General features: G+C 31.8%; 1 long non-coding RNA gene across 1 annotated transcript; it reads right to left on the reverse strand.

The window, feature by feature from the left end:
• Nucleotides 1–12,870: 12,870 nt before the first annotated feature.
• On the reverse strand, nucleotides 12,871–18,156 carry LOC143084382 (uncharacterized). Its single transcript, XR_012981043.1, has 4 exons — nucleotides 18,060–18,156; nucleotides 17,203–17,420; nucleotides 15,877–16,142; nucleotides 12,871–13,063 (listed from the first exon to the last, which is right to left on the reverse strand). It is a non-coding gene; the product is annotated as an uncharacterized LOC143084382 (long non-coding RNA).
• Nucleotides 18,157–18,388: the final 232 nt, after the last annotated feature.

An 18,388-nucleotide genomic window follows, 5' to 3' on the forward strand; every position in this document is an offset into this window, starting at 1 on the left:
TTTCTTTTAAATTCCGATATCTATATACTATCAATTCTTGACAGTTTTGAAAACACCTGCTATTCTAAACCAGTGTATCAACCCAGTAACAAACAAAACCATCCATGCAATGTACATGGAATAAACTATTGCAGCGATTAAATTTGAGTTTAACGCATTTTATGAGTTATTGTTTCTGTTTCTCCATACCTTTGTCACAACAACTATACTAACTTTTCATCTTTGGTGCATTTACATTTACGAATACATCTTTTTCCGTATAAATTCTCAGTACATGGTAAACAGGGGCTGCCGAATCGTGATGTAAATCCAATTCCACAAGCTGAAAAGATATAAACATTTTGTTTTGAAGATAGCATTGTTCTGTTTAGTTTGTTTATTAATTTTCATCAGTAGAACTTAAGCCAGTATCAGCCTTACATCAGTCAGCTAGATATATATAAATTCTTCAATACATGAGAAGCTATTGAAGAAAGAAGGGCACACCAAAATAGCATAATTTAACCTGTAGTCGATTTTGTAAGAGGGATTTGAGACCTTAGTTTCTTAATAAGTTATCAACGAATGATTAAGAGAAGCATACTATCGACCATTTTAAAAGTGTTTGAATTCAGCTACTTTAAAACTTTCCATGTGAAATTACATAACTGAACATTAACAAGGCATGCGAAAACAATATATATGAACGAAACGTCGATTTGATGTGATGATAATGTCTGTAAATCATATCTTGATATCATTGCCTAGAACTATTAAAAATTTATCATTACTGCTTTGTTATCTCTAGATCTTTTATAGTAGTATATCCTTATTCAGATTTGGTTAACTAGAAATAGGTTTAACTTTGTTCACAATGAATTTTTCGTAGTCAGAATGTGATCAGCTGCAAACTGGATACACTTTGTCGATGAATATCGAATATCTGGGTTGTGTTTAATATCGTAGCGGCTACAAAGGGCTACGTAGACTATTGACCGCGTAGCTAGCCTAACTGCTACATAGATATTGATAGCCGCTACGCGACGAATGGTGCAAAGGTGTAGCGTGTATGTTGTTATACCATAGAGTGAATGATTTAATAGTGTATAGAGAATGGTGTAATGGTGTATGTTGTTAATGGAGAGTCTACACCATCCAGACTGTAGTGAACTTACCAACGCATTTTCCATTTTTCTCATGAAAGTATGAGCAGCAGTATTTACCTCTGAAAATGAAAAAGAAAATATATGTTTACACTAGACGACCAATCTAATGGTAAATAGATATAGGAAGATGTGGTGTGAGTGCCAATGAGACAACTCTCCATACAAATAACAATTTAAAAAGTAAACCATTATAGGTTAAAGTACGGCCTTCAACACGGAGCCTTAGCTCACACCGAACAACAAGCTATAAAGGGCCCCAAAATTACTAGTGTAAAACCATTCAAACGGGAAAACCAACGGTCTAATGTCCATTGAATGTTAAGGTATTTGTACAGAAACAAATATTCCATTACAAAACAATTACAAAGGACAAGGTACGATTTTTTGGCCCCCTCTCCAAATAAGTTTATATTGATATCATTGATGGTCTTAATGTAGACACTTGAAAAAGTAATGGTTTTATTGTGTTCCGGTGAAAGGAAAGTTGCCTAGCAACGGTTTTGATTAAGAATGAAAATAGTCACATACTTTATCAGTACAATTCAAATATTTTCAAATAATATTGTTTAACCAAGAAGAACTCGAAGTTACAAAAGAAAATTCGCTTTGCTTTTGTTTACTAGCTAAATGTTTAAAAACAACCTTAACAACCGAAATATTGCCTAGCAACGATTAAAAAATGGATGCTTGCCCCCTCTGCAGTATGTAACTTCAGCAGTTTTTTGAAGATTTTTCTTTTCATATGGTGTTTCATCCCAATATTCTTTCATATACATATTTTTTTTATTCTTAATTAATTCCGTTTTGAGCATAGCAACGCGTGTGTGGCTTAGCAACAGGATAACATGTTTGAATTAATCTAACTACAAATCAATTACTAGTAGTCATTTTATTGAACAAATTAAATTTAATGCAATGCAGAACAATGTTTAGTTAGAAATGAAAAGTTAGTTCAATTGTAGGTCACTAAACGCTAATCAACAACTTAGCTACATAACAAGTGCATAGCAACCGTGCAATAATAGGTTCTTTATGTTTTGTTAAGTATGTGAACGTACATATTGTTTAAGAATTTACTTCCATATACGGTGGTACACTATAATATAAACATCTAGATTATCATTATTTTTGGACGAATTCTATATCGAGCATAAAAACCCACATCTTGCTAAGCAATAGCAAACTTTTTTTTTTACATTGAAGACCTTTGTTTCAATGTGTAGGTCTTTTCATGGAAACAAGAATATAAGTAATTGTATTTACTAATTTGGGATGGTTTTGAACAGTTTTTAAAGATATTTCAAATAAAACAGTTAATGAAATGAAAGTGGCGTGACTTGTACAACATACAGACATCGGGTGAAATAAAATGTCTAACCCAGGCAAATATGAATTAATATGATGTAGGGGTGTGAATGTGAACGTGTCTTCTGCATGGTTACAAAACCTATGGTGAAGTAGAAACGACTTATCAAGGCAAGGGGGGCGGGATATACACCATTTTTGAGATAATTAACGATGCATTATATAACGAGATTTTACATAAGAAATTAATCCTATTGTGCAGTAAAAACAATGAAATAGCCTGTAAGAAAATATATGATTTTAAGGTTGGACAATCATTTAACCATGAAAGAAAAAGGTCACAACATGAAATATTTTGCCCTTGAGAACAACGGTAAATGAACTAATGATATTAGACTGTTATGATTCGAGCGTCACTGATGAGTCTTTTGTAGACGAAACGCGCGTCTGGCGTATATACAAATTTTAGTCCTGGTATCTATGATGAGTTTTATGATATCTGAGTCATAGCTATACACTGTATGCCAAATTTCATAAACCAATGTACAAAAACTAAATAAGTGTTGACCAGGAAAAGTGTGTATGAGAATTAAATCCTCAAAAAAAGAAGAATGATTATGTTAAACATAATGTATCTATTCATTTTATCTTGGAAGTCAGGGGGAAATGACAAAGGCAAGTGAGAACTGAGGACAGAATACACTGATGTTTCTTTCACAATGCATTGAAATATGGAACATTTTTGTTACCTGTAATCATGATTTGGATAGTTGCAATGACGAACATTGGTTTCTCTTTCCTGTCAGTGTCGAATGATTTGTATATTATCATGTAAAAAGCATGTACTAGTATATGCTTATTTTGCATTTTGTATTTTTTCGTTTTGTTTTTGTGTTTTTATTATTTATTCATCAAAATGAACAGTTATAATTGGACATGCCAGTTACTAATAAGAGTGTATTAGTTCGGGTTAGGGTGAATATTTTCGCCTGTTTAAACGTTTAAAACATGCTTCTTTTGTTTGCAACTAGTCAGGATGCTGTTGTTTAGTGGTTGTCGTTGTTCATAAGTGTTCCTCGTTTCTAGTTTCTTTATATAAAGATTAGACCCTAGATTAGACCGTTGGTTTTCTGTTTGAATTGCTACATTAGTCATGTTGTGTCCTTGATAGCTCGCTGTTCGGTGTAATCCAAAGACTAGTTCTGGGTCAAACGCCTTACTTTGACCTACAATTGTTTACTTTTTACACGTTGTGACCTGGAAAGAGAGTAGTATGATTGGTACTCATACCACACCTTCTTATTTCTAATATATATTATGCAAACTTTTTTTTATTTGGGTAGATGTGTATGTTTAAGCGCAGATTCATATAAGATATATTTTTACAGTATGCACTCTTCAACTAAAAATTAAAATCACAAAAATACTGAACACAGAGGAAAATCAATTCGGAAAGTCCATAATCACATGGCAAAATCAAATAACAAAACACATCAAAAACGAATTCATTGTACAATATAATAAATGAATTGAAATGTCTAATATTGTGGATTCTGACACCGGCCTGGTTTTATTCAGTCGTTTTGATAATCAAAATATTTGCTTAGCAACGATTACACTTTTTATTTTTTAAATCATCAATTAATGCATAACGTTATCGATACACATTGTGAGTAATTTTAAAATCAAAGTATAACTCTTCGTGTGTCATTGCCATGGTTTTGAAATCATGTCCGTAAAAGATCTAGATCCAACACTCAGAGTATCAAGTTATGAGAGAGTTCATTGCCTTACGTGTGGTATGTTTATTTGATATGAGATCATATTGAAAATATCAAAAAGTCGTTTTACAATGAAAATGAAATAAATGATGACATTAAAACTAAAAGTTACACTTTGTAAATACGGCTGTTTCTCAAACCACGCCTCTTTTTGGGAGATTTAGCATATTCATAGAAAATTAGGTTTGTTTACATACTGGTTTCCAGTTATGCTCTATGTGTTCCATCTCATAGAGACATAACTTGGGAATGTTACCAGTATACATACATGTGCATATGGTTTACATTGGAATCTGTGGTAACCCTTCATTCGAGGTAGGGATAGTGTTAGTTTAAACTCTGAAAAGTTCATGGTATATAAACGTTGAAAATATGCCACACAGCACTATATTTTGACCTTTGGAACAAATTGTAGTGCATAAGAACTTTCAATTCTAGGATAAGATTTTTTTCAAAACTTAATAGTAAAAGTGGTACAGTTATAGCTTTAAAAGGAGTTCCTATGGGAAATTGCATTGTCAATATTAACAGAAATGCAACCCAAAGGAACAACGATGCACGCTTATCTATTAACCTTACAGCATACTGCAATTGTTACACCAAGAAGAGAAGTCAAATCAAGATTACTGTAATTTAGTTTTGTCACTTTTATTCTTAAATTACAACCCAATTATATGGGGTTAAAGCATTTGGAATCATATCAAGTTATGAGATGTGCCCCTAATGCATACGCAGACTAGCTTATATTCCTTTCTGTATATCGGCTTGCAAATTTGTCCTTAATGATTTTGTCACGTTTTACAACGTTTTTCGTTTGTGTTAAGTTTTTTTCTGTTATTATTGCCTCAATTATTACTATAGATTCATTATTGTCAGGACCAGTGAAATTTGAACCGTTAATGGTTATTGTTTTTGTTTCTTTTGTTACTATTACTTTATCCAATCTTATTAACATCTTCGCCAGTATAAAGCTGTATATATATTGGTTTTAAATTAGATTATTCAATTTAAATCTTTTCTGTTCTTGAATTGTTTTCCCTTGCTGACATAATAAGCACAAATAAAATTAAAGTAAAAAGATGTCATGTTTTTTTTTTATACACTGTATATAATAATGAGAAACCTGTGAACTGCATTTCATCATCATGTATTCAAATTGGTTGATCAAAAGTCACAAAAAACAATTAATGCAGGCGCATCTGAGTTTGTCGGCTGAAATTGCTAAAAAAAATGTCTTTTTTGTAGACTTGTGTTTTTGTTTATGTACACATTGTATCTTCTAACGCTCTCTTTTATGTATCCTTTCAGATTTTGTCCCATTGTTCGTCATAATTCTCTTAGTGTTACATTTTATACTGTTTATGGTGCCATTCTAATGTGTAATAACTGTATATAATCACAAGTAGATTTTCTATCTCTTACCTTGTCTTACTTTCACATATATGAGGTCCATCTAAACTTTCAACGAAGCCTAATATAAAACATATCATGAATAAAAATGGCATCCTCCATCATTGTTATAATCTAAAATTTATTTCAAACAGGAAATTATTTATATTTACAAGATGAAACAGTTAAACAATAATTTTTCAACTTCAACTTCCCGAGTATATATAAGTGTGTATAAATACATTAAAATTCCGTATATGGAAAACTGTATCTCATTCCTGCACTTTGATGTATATTGTGGTATTTTTATATTTTTAATAACCAACTAGTCATGCACACAACTATGAAGGAAGACATTACTATATAATGCTAGCAGAAAGTAGGTATGTTTTGTAATTTAAGTTTGGATTGACCTAACTATACGCTCTTATACCTTAGCAGTTATGTTTTATTCTATGCCTATATTAAATAGGAAAGTATGTCAAAATTTGGTATCAGGTACAGGTAGAAATGTTTATGTAATTATGATCGTATTTGAGATCGGACAAATTATACATTGCAAAATCATACTGATTCCAACAAAATGTTGGTGTTTTTTTGCAGTATATTCGACTGTTTAACATTGTACATTATTGGGCATAACCCGCTTAAATTTTGAGGTTTAACTTCATCAGGAACGCTCAAATGCATACAAATTGAAAGGCAAGAATGTACAAGTAAATGAACAAATAAATAGTTCAATGTCCGAAAATGGAAAGAAAGAAAAAAAAAAAACGATTCCATCTTAGGTTAACTTAAACTGAACAGTCATATTGAAAAGCCGTAATGCCAAAAGAACTTTAACAAGAAAAAGAAAGAGCAGAGAAGCATTCAAAATTTCAAAATGTCAAAACGAAATGTTATTATTTGCAAGAACAAATATTATAAAATTATTGTTAAAGATAGCATTTTTGTGTGATAAAGATAAAATAAAAAATCACAATAAATTTAATATGACCGTTCTGTCAAAAACTGTTCGTAGTTACACTAAAACAGCGAACAGTCCTGTCAGTTCCAACACTGGTTGAAATAAACAACTTTTTCACAACCGAATCGCGTGCAATACGGTCATTTTTCCAATCTCGAATATTTAACTTTCTCGAGTGAAGAAATATCGTATCGCACTCAATGTAGTTGTCGAATCAATACGTATACTTATATAGTTATCATGTATTGTCCCCTATTTCCCCGTAGTTTTTATACTCCCAAATGTCAATCATCTCAATGGGTAATAAAGGTTTGATAGCTAGACTGTTTTGGCCTTATGTTGTTTTGCTTGCAAAGGGTTTTTTGTGGATTTTCAAACTTTTTGTTTTGAGCGTACTCCATAGAAAATATAGTAAAAGGCCTAGGATGAGTTGTACGCATGGTTATCATGTTCATATGCGGATTTTTCAAATACAATTATGAAAGTTGGCGTTACTGCATTAAACTGTACTGAATTTCTATTTTTATAAGTATATAGATTAGAAGTAGAGATTTCCAGTGTGACAGTGTGATTGTAGTTCGAAAACTTCAGAAGCATTATTTCTTCTGTTTTTTTTTAAACGATTGCAGCTGCAATTGTAGTCGAATAAATAGTCTAAGTGAAAGAATGCCTGCATTGTAAGTCATCAAATTCCAAAATATCAAAATGTTTTGGCGGATTCAGATAGTTTGCAGTGAAGTCGTGTGATCTGTAAATTTACCAATTGTATCATATTCCTTATTGTGAGGTACATTTTGAATGTCTTCGGTGCTATTCATGCAATAACAGTGGTCTCGGATCTTTTGGAGTTTATAGTTTCCATCAGTTTTAACTTCTTTTTTTTTTTTTTTTATTCAACAACAGTATTGCTCGCTGTTAACAATTACTCCACTGACACAGCTATCTCAGTGAAGGTCCCTGTTTCATTAGTACCAGAAGTTCAGGGATTCTTCAGGTAGATAAACTGCATATTGTTAGTCGTTTACAAAATATTATAAATATTACATCAATATAGATAAATAATGCTATTCTAATTATATTAAAGTATTTATATTATCTGGTCTTATTTTCGGAAAATTTTCATAGTTCATCCGAGTTTGGGATGACTTCTATCAGTTTCCATGTGTTTCCGGAAAACGGTTTATTCAATCAATATCGAAAAAGATTGTAATTATCTTTGATCTACATCATTATTCAGGAAAGACAGCTATAATTTGAAAGAATAATAGTCGTACGGAAATCAAAGAACAACTATGCTGTTTTTTGGTTTTTTTTGTAATGTATAATGCCTCGTAACAGATTATAATATAAATATTGTAATTAATGTCTATCAAGCATCATAAATAAATACAAAATTAGATGATAAATTAATTAATACACAATGATAACTTTACCAACCATGTTATCAGTTAAAACAATTCAAATACACTTAAATAATTTTCCTAATATTCCTTTTCTTTCATGGTTAAAAAAATTGTTTTGTAGAACGAGCCTATTTCTAAACTCAGTTTTAAAAACAGAAAATACATTTATCTTCTTTGTTCTAAACTCTGACAAATAGTGTATTTTGTGAATTGAAAATATAATAACTGTAAGAAAAAAATTAATATCATAATATTCTATATCATTTATTTTGTAACCCCAAATCAAATTTTTTAGTGTTAAAATGTGTTTTCCAAGTTTAACTTTTTCTAACAGATTAAATATGTCTTTCCAAAATTTATCAAGAAAGTGGCATGTAATAAAAAAGTGTTCATAATCTTCTGTAATATTACAGTGATTACAGTCTGAGTTTTGGCATATTTTCCATTGTTTTAATAAAACTTTGTTTGGAAGAATAAAATGTAATAGTTTCCATCTGAACATTTTTAATTTATTTTCTTTCAAATAATTATGAACAAATTTTAGTATGTTTTGAGCTTTATTTTCTATGTTTTCAAAATTTAGTAGTCTCTTCCATTTGCAAAAGTCAATTGGTATTTCTTTATCTTGTTCTAATAGTATTTTGTAAATTTTACTTGTTTCTAATTTATTTATATTTTGTTTAACGTTATCTTTGTCATAAATATACACAACATTATCTGTTAGTACATTAGTTGTTCTTGAACATTGTTCAGCTAATATTTTAACCCATTCTTTTGGTATAGCTTTTTTTAATTTTAAAATTCAGTAATCCAGTTTGTCTTTTTATTAAGCTTTTGTCTAATAAATCTTTCTGTTATATTTCCAGATTCATCTATGATATCATTTATGTATATTATGTTGCTATCTATCCAGTTTTGGAATAATAATGTTTTTTGTTTTTTCTTGAAATTTTATCCACTGATTTCCCATCAGTTTTAACTTGTTACCTTCATGTGTTTCTTTTATAAAACTTCGCTCGCCTTGAACGATTTGTACATAGGTAAATTACTGTTTCGCTAATGTATGACAAGGGATGCAAAACAGTATCAGAAACTAGAGCCAAAAATTTCTGAAAGGAAAGTAAATGCGGTCATTTTGTCAAGAAGATATGCCTTCAAGCAATTCATACATATCATGTATGAGTACATCGTAGAATGTGGGTAGGCGACCACAGTGAAATTAAGATATCTACTGTGAATAATAGAGAAAAAAAAACCTGAAATCACGAATAGCGTTCAGGGCACGAAATATGTTTCATCTCACTGTTTAGCTAATTATTTATTTGCTATACTCACCCAATCTACGTGAGAATTACTAGATAACTCTGGCATGAAATAGACAAAAGGCAATTACCACTACAACAAGTTGACACAATATTGTGAGGTGCATTTTGAAAACCTTCGGAACTGTGCATGCAATAACACTGGTTTCGCTTCTTTTGGAGTTTATAGTTTCCCTCAGTTTTAACTTGTTACCTTCTTGGGTTTCTTTTATATGAACGATTTGAACTTAGGTAAACTACTGGATTCCTAATGTATTGCAAGGAAAGTTTCTGAAAGGAAAGTAAATGAGGTCATTTTTTCAAGAAGATATGCCTTCAAGCAATTCATACATACAGTGTATCATGTATGAGTGTAACGTAGAATTTGGGTAGGCGACCACAGTGAAATTAAGATATCTACTATGAATATTAGAAGAAAAAAACCTGATATCATGAATAGCGTTCAGGGCAAGAAATATGTTTTATCTCATTGTTTGGTTAATTATTTATTTGCTTTCCTCACCCATTCTTACCAGATAACTCAGGCATGAAATAGAAAAAGGCAATTACAACCACAACAAGTTGATCGATAAAAAATAAAAGATTTGTAGAATTGTACTAAATAAAGGCAGTAGTATAATAGTAGTATTCCGCTGTACAAAAGTCATATATCGGAAAAGAGAAAACTAATCCGGGTTACACATTAAAACCGAGTGAAACACATCTAATATAAGAGGAAGTCTTTTGATGTATTCAGGTCAAGTGCATCTTTTTTATATTCAGGAAGTTTCCAATACTTTATAGTTAGTTAGGATTACAGTGAATTACTTTACATTCGATGTAATAGGTGTCTGACAGAAGAATGTTATTTATATTTCAGATGTTTTTAACATTTGGTTTTACGGAGTGTCCCGTTAATGGCTGTTTCAACGTTTCAAAGTTGGCTGGCTTAGATTTCTGGCTGATGTATGAATATTCATAACGTTATTTGTGCTTAAAATACTGCATAAAATAAGCATTGCGACTTTTGTTATCTCTTCGGTGATAACCGAGGTAAATTACTTCAAATATCAGAAAGTAGTGAAGAGTTCTTAACAACAAGAGCATAATGGAAATTGTCTGGAGACAAGAACATCTTACACCCGGGGTTTTGTGCGGGGGTCTTAGCATCAACGTATAACTTAGATTTAGAAATTTATGAAAGGAAAACAACGGAACAACTTAAACACCGAACTTACGCAAACATACATAGAAACGGACTATTTAATAACAAGTGCCATCATCCTGACTTGGTCCAGAACATTTTAAGACGAAAATGGTGGGTTGAAACTGGTTTTATGGTTAGCCAAGCATCCCACTTATATGTATGGCAATGTTAAAAACATTGCTAAAATGACAATTTCGTCACGGGAATATAATACAATCAAACGAGAGAAATGCATAAATACGACAAAAATGAAATAGAACTTTACAACACGTGACCAGCAGAATATCAATTGACATCACCCATTTACGACATCACACGACACCACAAACAGTGATGTAGTTTGGTGACGTATACAAAATCAATCATATGGAACGAGGTCCAAAAAGTAACAATTATTTTCACAATACACTACTAACAACTAAGACATATGTGAAATGTCCCGAAAAAAATCAGATATAACACAATATCCAACTGAACCTTAAAAGAAACATCAGAAATAAATTCATGATTGTTCGGTGTATAAATACCGATAAACGTCGTATAGCAATGCGAAATCACGGTAGATAAAACCGTCATATTCGTAATTAAGTTACGTTCGGTACATTGCAGACAGACGACGTAGATAGTAAACCACACAACCTAAGACATTGTAAAAATGCCGTTAGTTAATTTAGACATAGCGTAAAAATCAACACATTCTTGATGGTGTTTGTAAAACTTAGGAGTGTCATTTTTAATCTTTTTTCCTCATAACTTTGTTGTAGTAGATTCAGCGTAAGGGCACACTCCAGTATATGAAGTCTATGTCAGTTGTCACTTTATTTACCATAAAAGCCAGTTTGATGTTTCAGCTTAAATTTAAACCTACTTACAATAAAATAATTTGATATGTGAAGCAAGAACTACTTAATCTTCCTTCTATATAGAGTCAAGTTGAATAAAATAAATTAAAAAAAAACCGCTATACAAACTAGATGGACGCATTTTGAAGTATTGAACTGAAGACATTTCTGTATATCTAAACATATTTCAGTACCGGTATTAGAAAGGAAGTTTGTTGCTCTGATTATGAAAACAATTCAATTTGGGAAACCACTGGCCTCATTTATACCAATGAACAACAAAAACTTAATCTTTGACTTGGGATGGACACGTTACGCTGGGGCGAGATAAAACCTGTTTGTGTGCGCTCAATCATGCTTCTAACCTGGGAAAGTGGTGTTACAGCACAACAAAAGACCGAACGATCAAACTCTGTTTAAAAGCGCTTAACTGAACAGATCGATACAAAGCACGAACCCATCTAAGAATAACATAGAATAGACGTGGCAGGGTTTTTATTCATCCATAACAACAAAAGATACACAAAGTTCACATATGTGAATGCTAACAGCTAGTTCAAAGCCAAGTTACAAAACATCATGTGTCCTAGACAAAAATATAAATTGGTCAAATCAAGAATCCAAAGGATTTAGTGTAAAAACGTCCTTAACTGTCAAAGAAAAAACGTGGAAATGCCAAAATAAAAATATCGACAGATTTAATGCCCTCAAAGTATTTAACAATAATATTGATAGGTGAGAAGATGAGGTATAAGTGGCAATGAGATATTAAACTGTCAATCAAAGTCACAATTGTAAAAGTACACTGTTATAGGTCAAAACACGGCCTTCAACAAAAATCCTTTGCTAACAGGGCCACAGAAAAAAACAAGTAGAAAACCACTTAAACAGGAAAACAAACAGTCTGATTTACAAAACTAGAAACGATCAAATTGAGAATGGAAATGGGGAATGTGCCAAAGAGACAACAACCCGACCATAGAAAAAAAAACAGCAGAAGGTCACCAACAGGTCTTCAATGAAGCGAGAAGTTCCCGTACCCGGAGGCGTCCTTCAGCTGGCCCCTAAACAAATATATACTAGTTCAGTGAGAACACTTATGAACCACTTCATTCAACGAAAACAACTACACAACATGTAGGTATGTACATTTCGCAACACGAACAGTGTAATATTTTGAGCCATATCTGCAAATCGTTCTTAAGTTGCTTAGCTTTTAGTTGTCTATGTTATGCGAAGAACATTGTTGTTTAATCCTTGGTCGTATACTTTTACTGTTGTTGCAGTTTGTCAGTTTGCCGTGTACTTAAAAGTTTTCATATACTTATCTAAGAAGTTTGAAACGATTGAAGAGTGTTAAACCAAATTCTTAAATTGAGTATCAAACGCTTATATCATTGGTCTATGGTTGATAGTTTTTTTGCGATCCTAACACATCTTCATAGATAAGTTCATGTTATTACATCTGACAAATTCATCCGTAATTTGTTATTTGCAGATGTTATTTGTTTTGTTTCTTTGTTCTTTGAAACGTATAATTTGTTCACATAACAGAGATATACAAGAAAGACAAATGCCGATCCCTATCAGATAGAAAGCGCTCTGTATATCTTCTACTGATATATTGTCTACAGAAGTTTTTTTCTGATCATCACAAAACTTCTGAGGCCATCTGTAATCTTTCCATTTATTGATCAACCCATATTCATGTAAAGAGAGAATCCTAAAAAGGAGAAACGAAAACATGTCTTCATTAAAAATTAAACTCACATAGTAGGATACATGTATGTGGACGTTTAATGTGGTCATTTTTATAAATTTCCTGTTTACAAGATTTTAAATTTTTCAAAAAACTAAGGATTTTCTTATCCCAGGCATATTACCTTAGCCGTATTTGGCATAACTTTTTTGAATTTTGGATCCTCAATGTTCTTCAACTTTGTACTTGTTTGGCTTTATAAATATTTTGATATGAACGTCACTGATGAGTCTTATGTAGACGAAACGCGCGTCTTGCGTACTAAATTATAATCCTGGTACCTTTGATAACTATTTATATAGATAAAATTATATCTATTATCAGTCCGATTCGACTTTACTTCAAAAGGATACTGATATAATTCGTAATTACAATGGTTGAGCTTTTCCTCTCTGTTTACTTTAAAGCAAAGCTGGTGATGCATTTAAAATCTATTAATCGATTCATATTGGTATTTGCTTTGAACTAGTCTTCATTACGAGTGCTCTCAGAACAGAACACGTGGACTTGTTTATTTATGTAATTTTTGTTTACGTCACGTCGATCTGTACCCGTAGAAAATTAGTCAATATTATATTGTGCGCCCTTCTTTTACATATTTACATTGTTCCAAACATAAATGGCATGCTTAGTAGGTTTCTTTTAACAAAAATAATAAAATACATCTTGGACAATGTGCATAATTGTGCAATACTTGAGTAACCAGTTGTCAAGCATGGTGTTATGCAAATTTGTAATTATAATGCATGGCAATGCATTACATTTTCCCAAGTAATTGCATGTAATGTGTAATGCAGCAATTTTGCTTTACATGTAATTGTAATCTAATGCATTACTTAAGAAAAATGATGTGTAATGTCATGCATTACATTGCATTACATAAAATTACTTTTCTATATACTATATATCTTAAACAGATTGTTGGAGATTTGCTAAAGCAGAATTTAAGATTTCTTGATTAATTAAGAACATAATCATTTGGAAATTTATTTTTTTATTTGAAAAATATTACAGTAAAATAAACTTATCATAGATACCAGGACTAAACTTAGTAAAAGTGTTTTAATGTTGTAAAAACACAAATGAATACCTTGTCATGATTAAATAACAGAATATTAACATTCAGGAGCCTGTAAATCAGTGGTTGTCGTTTGTTTATGACATATTTGATTTTCGTTCATTTTTTTTAAACATAAATAAAGCCGTTAGTTTTCTCGTTTGAATTGTTTTACATTGTCTTATCGGGGCCTTTTATAGCTGACTTTGCGGTATGGGTTTTGCTCATTGTTGAAGGCCGTATGGTGACCTATAGTTGTTAATGTCTGTGTCATTTTGGTCTTTTGTGGATAGTTGTCTCATTGGCAATCATACCACATCTTCTTTTTTATATTGTCATATAACACTAATTAGTTTGTTTTACACTTGGTCATACATTACGCTCTTTTTTGTTATCTAATTCGGAAATAAATTCTGAGTCAGTAAATTTGTTTGATTGAAATTAATAAAACAAATGTATATTTATAAAAGTGAAGCTAACAATGGTTAACATTAGTTAAAATAAATGTTAACTTCATCTCTATAATTTCTTTTTAGAAAGGATGTATACATTGAAACCCTTATGATGTTAAAATGTAATAGAATTTTAATATACTTTTTACTTCTTACTTGCATTTATTATCTATACAGAACATTTATTTCATTTGCCAGAAACTTTGATAACTTCATGTTGTTTTTTTTTCACAATGTTTTTTTTTCGCCTAATAAAAACATTTATAAATGTATTGTGTAATTTAATGCATTACATTGCAATGTTATTCGCCCCATACCTGCCGGTTGTTCAGTGGTTGTCTCTTGTTAATGTTGTTCATACGTGGTTATCGTTTCTCATTTTTATGTGGATTATACCGTTAGTTTTCCTGTTTAATTTGTATTACACTAGTCATTTTAGGATCCTTTATACCTTACTGTTCGTTGCGACCCAAGGCTCAGTGTTGTACACATGGAGACTTTGATGGAGGGCTGTCACATTCTTACTTACCACATCTTCTTATTTTCATAAGGATACTAGTACCAGTAGACGTATTACTATTAGCTAAATTATACGACCTTTTTTTAAATATTTTGAGCGCCGCTAAAATTTCATTTATAAAAAATAAAATGATAATTGTAAGAGCAAGGTGTTCTGTTCGTCATAAATGTTACTAACGGTAGAAAAAAAGTATATTGCAATGCATGTTTAAAGATGAGAAAACAACATAAAAACTATGTTGGACCGATGCATCAATGCGATTAGGTATATTGATTTTATTAAATAATGCAATGTTTCCACAGTTGAATTAAAGTACTATATTTTTAACTTTTACATGTCACACTATTAAATGTGGATTATAAAGACACATTTATGATGCATACATGCTGGTGCCTTCTGCAAAAGGAAACAGTAAAGTCACAAACATACTGAACTCTGAGAAAAAATCAAAATTGTAAGTTCCTAATCAAATGGCAAAATCAAAAGCTCAAACACATCAAACGAATGAACAACAACTGTCATATTCCCGACTAGGTACAGGCATTTTCCTCAGTAGAAAATGGTGGACTAAACATCTCACTTGTATGAAAGTCGCATAAAATTCCATTATATTGATAACGATGCATGAACAAAACAAACAGATATAAAAAGCTAGATATAAGAAGATGTGGTATGAGTGCCAATGAGACAACTTTCCATCACAATTTGTAAAAGTAAACCATTTCACATTGCATATGTAAATACTTACGCATTAGACAATATCCTGACGAATGGGGAATTGTTTGCCAACGCAAAAGCAACTTCGTTACGAGCCATATGTTCGTTCAAAAGTACAAGATTACAATGACCTGCTGTTTCAAAGTCGATGTACTGCTTAGCCATGATAAAGGCATAGTTTCCGTTGTATAACTTTTGCAGATGTTCTTCGCCTGACTTAGACAGAACACTAGGATCGCTTTTGTTGAATTCTACAATGCCATTCCATATGGCAGCATATGTAGGAACTGTAGATTCCTGTAAAACAAGAGTAATGTTAAATGAAATAAGATGTTTGTCATAAACTTTCGAGGCAGCATTTGCTGATACATGGGTTATTGGTGAAAAAATTTTTTTTTTGTAGTAGAGAATGGTTTATGTTATTTCTACTTCGAACGAATAGTAGGAACGTTTGTCAGTTCAACAGCACACGTAGTACCAATGGGATAACAAATTTCGGTTGAAATATTAATCGTTCAAACTCAACAACTGTGTTGTAGATCTAACCATCCAGCAATATGACTATATCAACTTCGGAGAATGTGTTTTCGGAATCCTAGCGATTCTTCACAGAGTTATTTTTTTCAAGATGTAAAACAAGATTTTGAATCTTAGATTTTTCTTTTTGTAGGAAATATATACATCAGGAGACGATGTATTTGATCTTTGCATGGAGCATGGGAATAAAAGTGAAAAGCCTAATAAAAAACAAAGTTATTTTTTTTACTGCAAATTATTATGATGCTGATTAAGTATTTGTGCCATAGATTTTTTTTATATATTGTACTGTAGACAGAATAATGGCACGATATTAAAAAAGACGTATTAGAAACTATATAAGACTATACATTTGTAATTGTTCTTTATGAAGATCTTTGTGAAGGTTAGAGATCCAGTATAAAAGATTGAAATATTCTTTGATCATCGTTTACCAAATTTTATATTGACAGTAAACCAATTTAAAATTCCAGGGACTGAATTGTCGGCTCTCACTCGACACCATTTGCGAGTATGGTCTTGGGAAACGATGACAGTCCATCGGAAGGGGCAATAAATGGCTGACACATGTTAAGAGAGAGCCAGATCTCTTGCACGTCAAAGACACCCTTGCAGATTTTGAAAAAAGTAGGCTAATGCCGCTACAAGGTAGCACTCGCACCCGCAAAGTGGAAAGGATTAATATAAGTTGCAATAACTTGTTTCCAAATCCCCTATCAATAAATATGTTTAATTTATAAACCAGCTTATTAACTTACATACTATTCAAAAAAAAAAATACGGATTGCGTATGCAAAAGATTTGGTTATCTTTAACTAACCTTGAAAACTGTCTGAAAAGCACTACTGCCTAAGGTTCCCCATTTAAACTCTTTTTGCTCAACCATTTCCTCTAGCGAGGTAAAAGGAAGTTTGGTTTTATGTACTGCTAATGATGCAGTAAGATTTCCACTGTATACAGCTATGGATACAATACAAAAAATCCACCAACCACTAACAAGAGTCCTGCCAGCCAGAGATACCGGCAGAGGTTCTCCACCTAGCCAAATAGTACAGTGAATGAATATATTATGTATCTTGTACAATTAAAGTGATTCCATAATGTTATGAAATATATATCGCATTAAACACAATGTCGTCTTTACAATTATTTCAAAACGCATGTACATGAAAAAAGCTTTATTCAGTTATATATAAGGTGATTAAAGTTGTTTATTTTAACTATACCCATATAAGGATCAAACTAAGATATGAAACAGAAGTAATTCAATATGGAATTAATAATCAGCACCAATAAAAGTGTGTTGTTTTACTTGTATAATCGAACCGTTTTTATAATTATTATTTCATAGGTTGACCTTTCAAAATAGGTGTACACGAACGTCTTATCTACAATATTTTGTTATTCATTTTTATAGCGACAGTGTGCTATGAAGTACTAATGTTCACGGCGACATTACCAACTGGCGTGTAAAAGAAAAAACTTTAAATTTCCTTATTGCTATTTATTAGCATACCAGATTGATTTAAGTCGGTTCGAAGAAAACTGCCTTAGTACGTTGACTTCCGTCTTGTTATTTGGTGCAGAAGCACGTTAACCTTTGGACCGCCGTGTCACTCAACATTAAAGTTAGAAATTGATATAATTTCATTATCAAAGAAAATATTTCTGCATTACCTTGTGATAACAGAGCTCCATACATGTACCAGAAAGAATGGTACAGGCTTGGGGATTGTCTTTTAGATACTGTATAATATATGGGGTTCCATGTTTCTTGTAGACAGTATATAAATGATATAGCTATAAGAGACACTCCAATCATTACTAATACACTCGTCTCGAACGGTTTTATAAGTGTCCGCCATTTGCGCTCCCCTGGCTTGGCATATACTACTGTCACATGGTCAAACAGAAATGGATAAGTAAAATCAATAACCTTCTCTCGATCAGGATTGATTGTTAGTGAGGAAACCACTAGATCAGCTTGCTGAAAATAAAATAAAGAA

Source organism: Mytilus galloprovincialis, chromosome 7 (assembly GCF_965363235.1).
Source record: "Mytilus galloprovincialis chromosome 7, xbMytGall1.hap1.1, whole genome shotgun sequence".
Taxonomy (NCBI): Eukaryota; Metazoa; Mollusca; class Bivalvia; order Mytilida; family Mytilidae; genus Mytilus; species Mytilus galloprovincialis.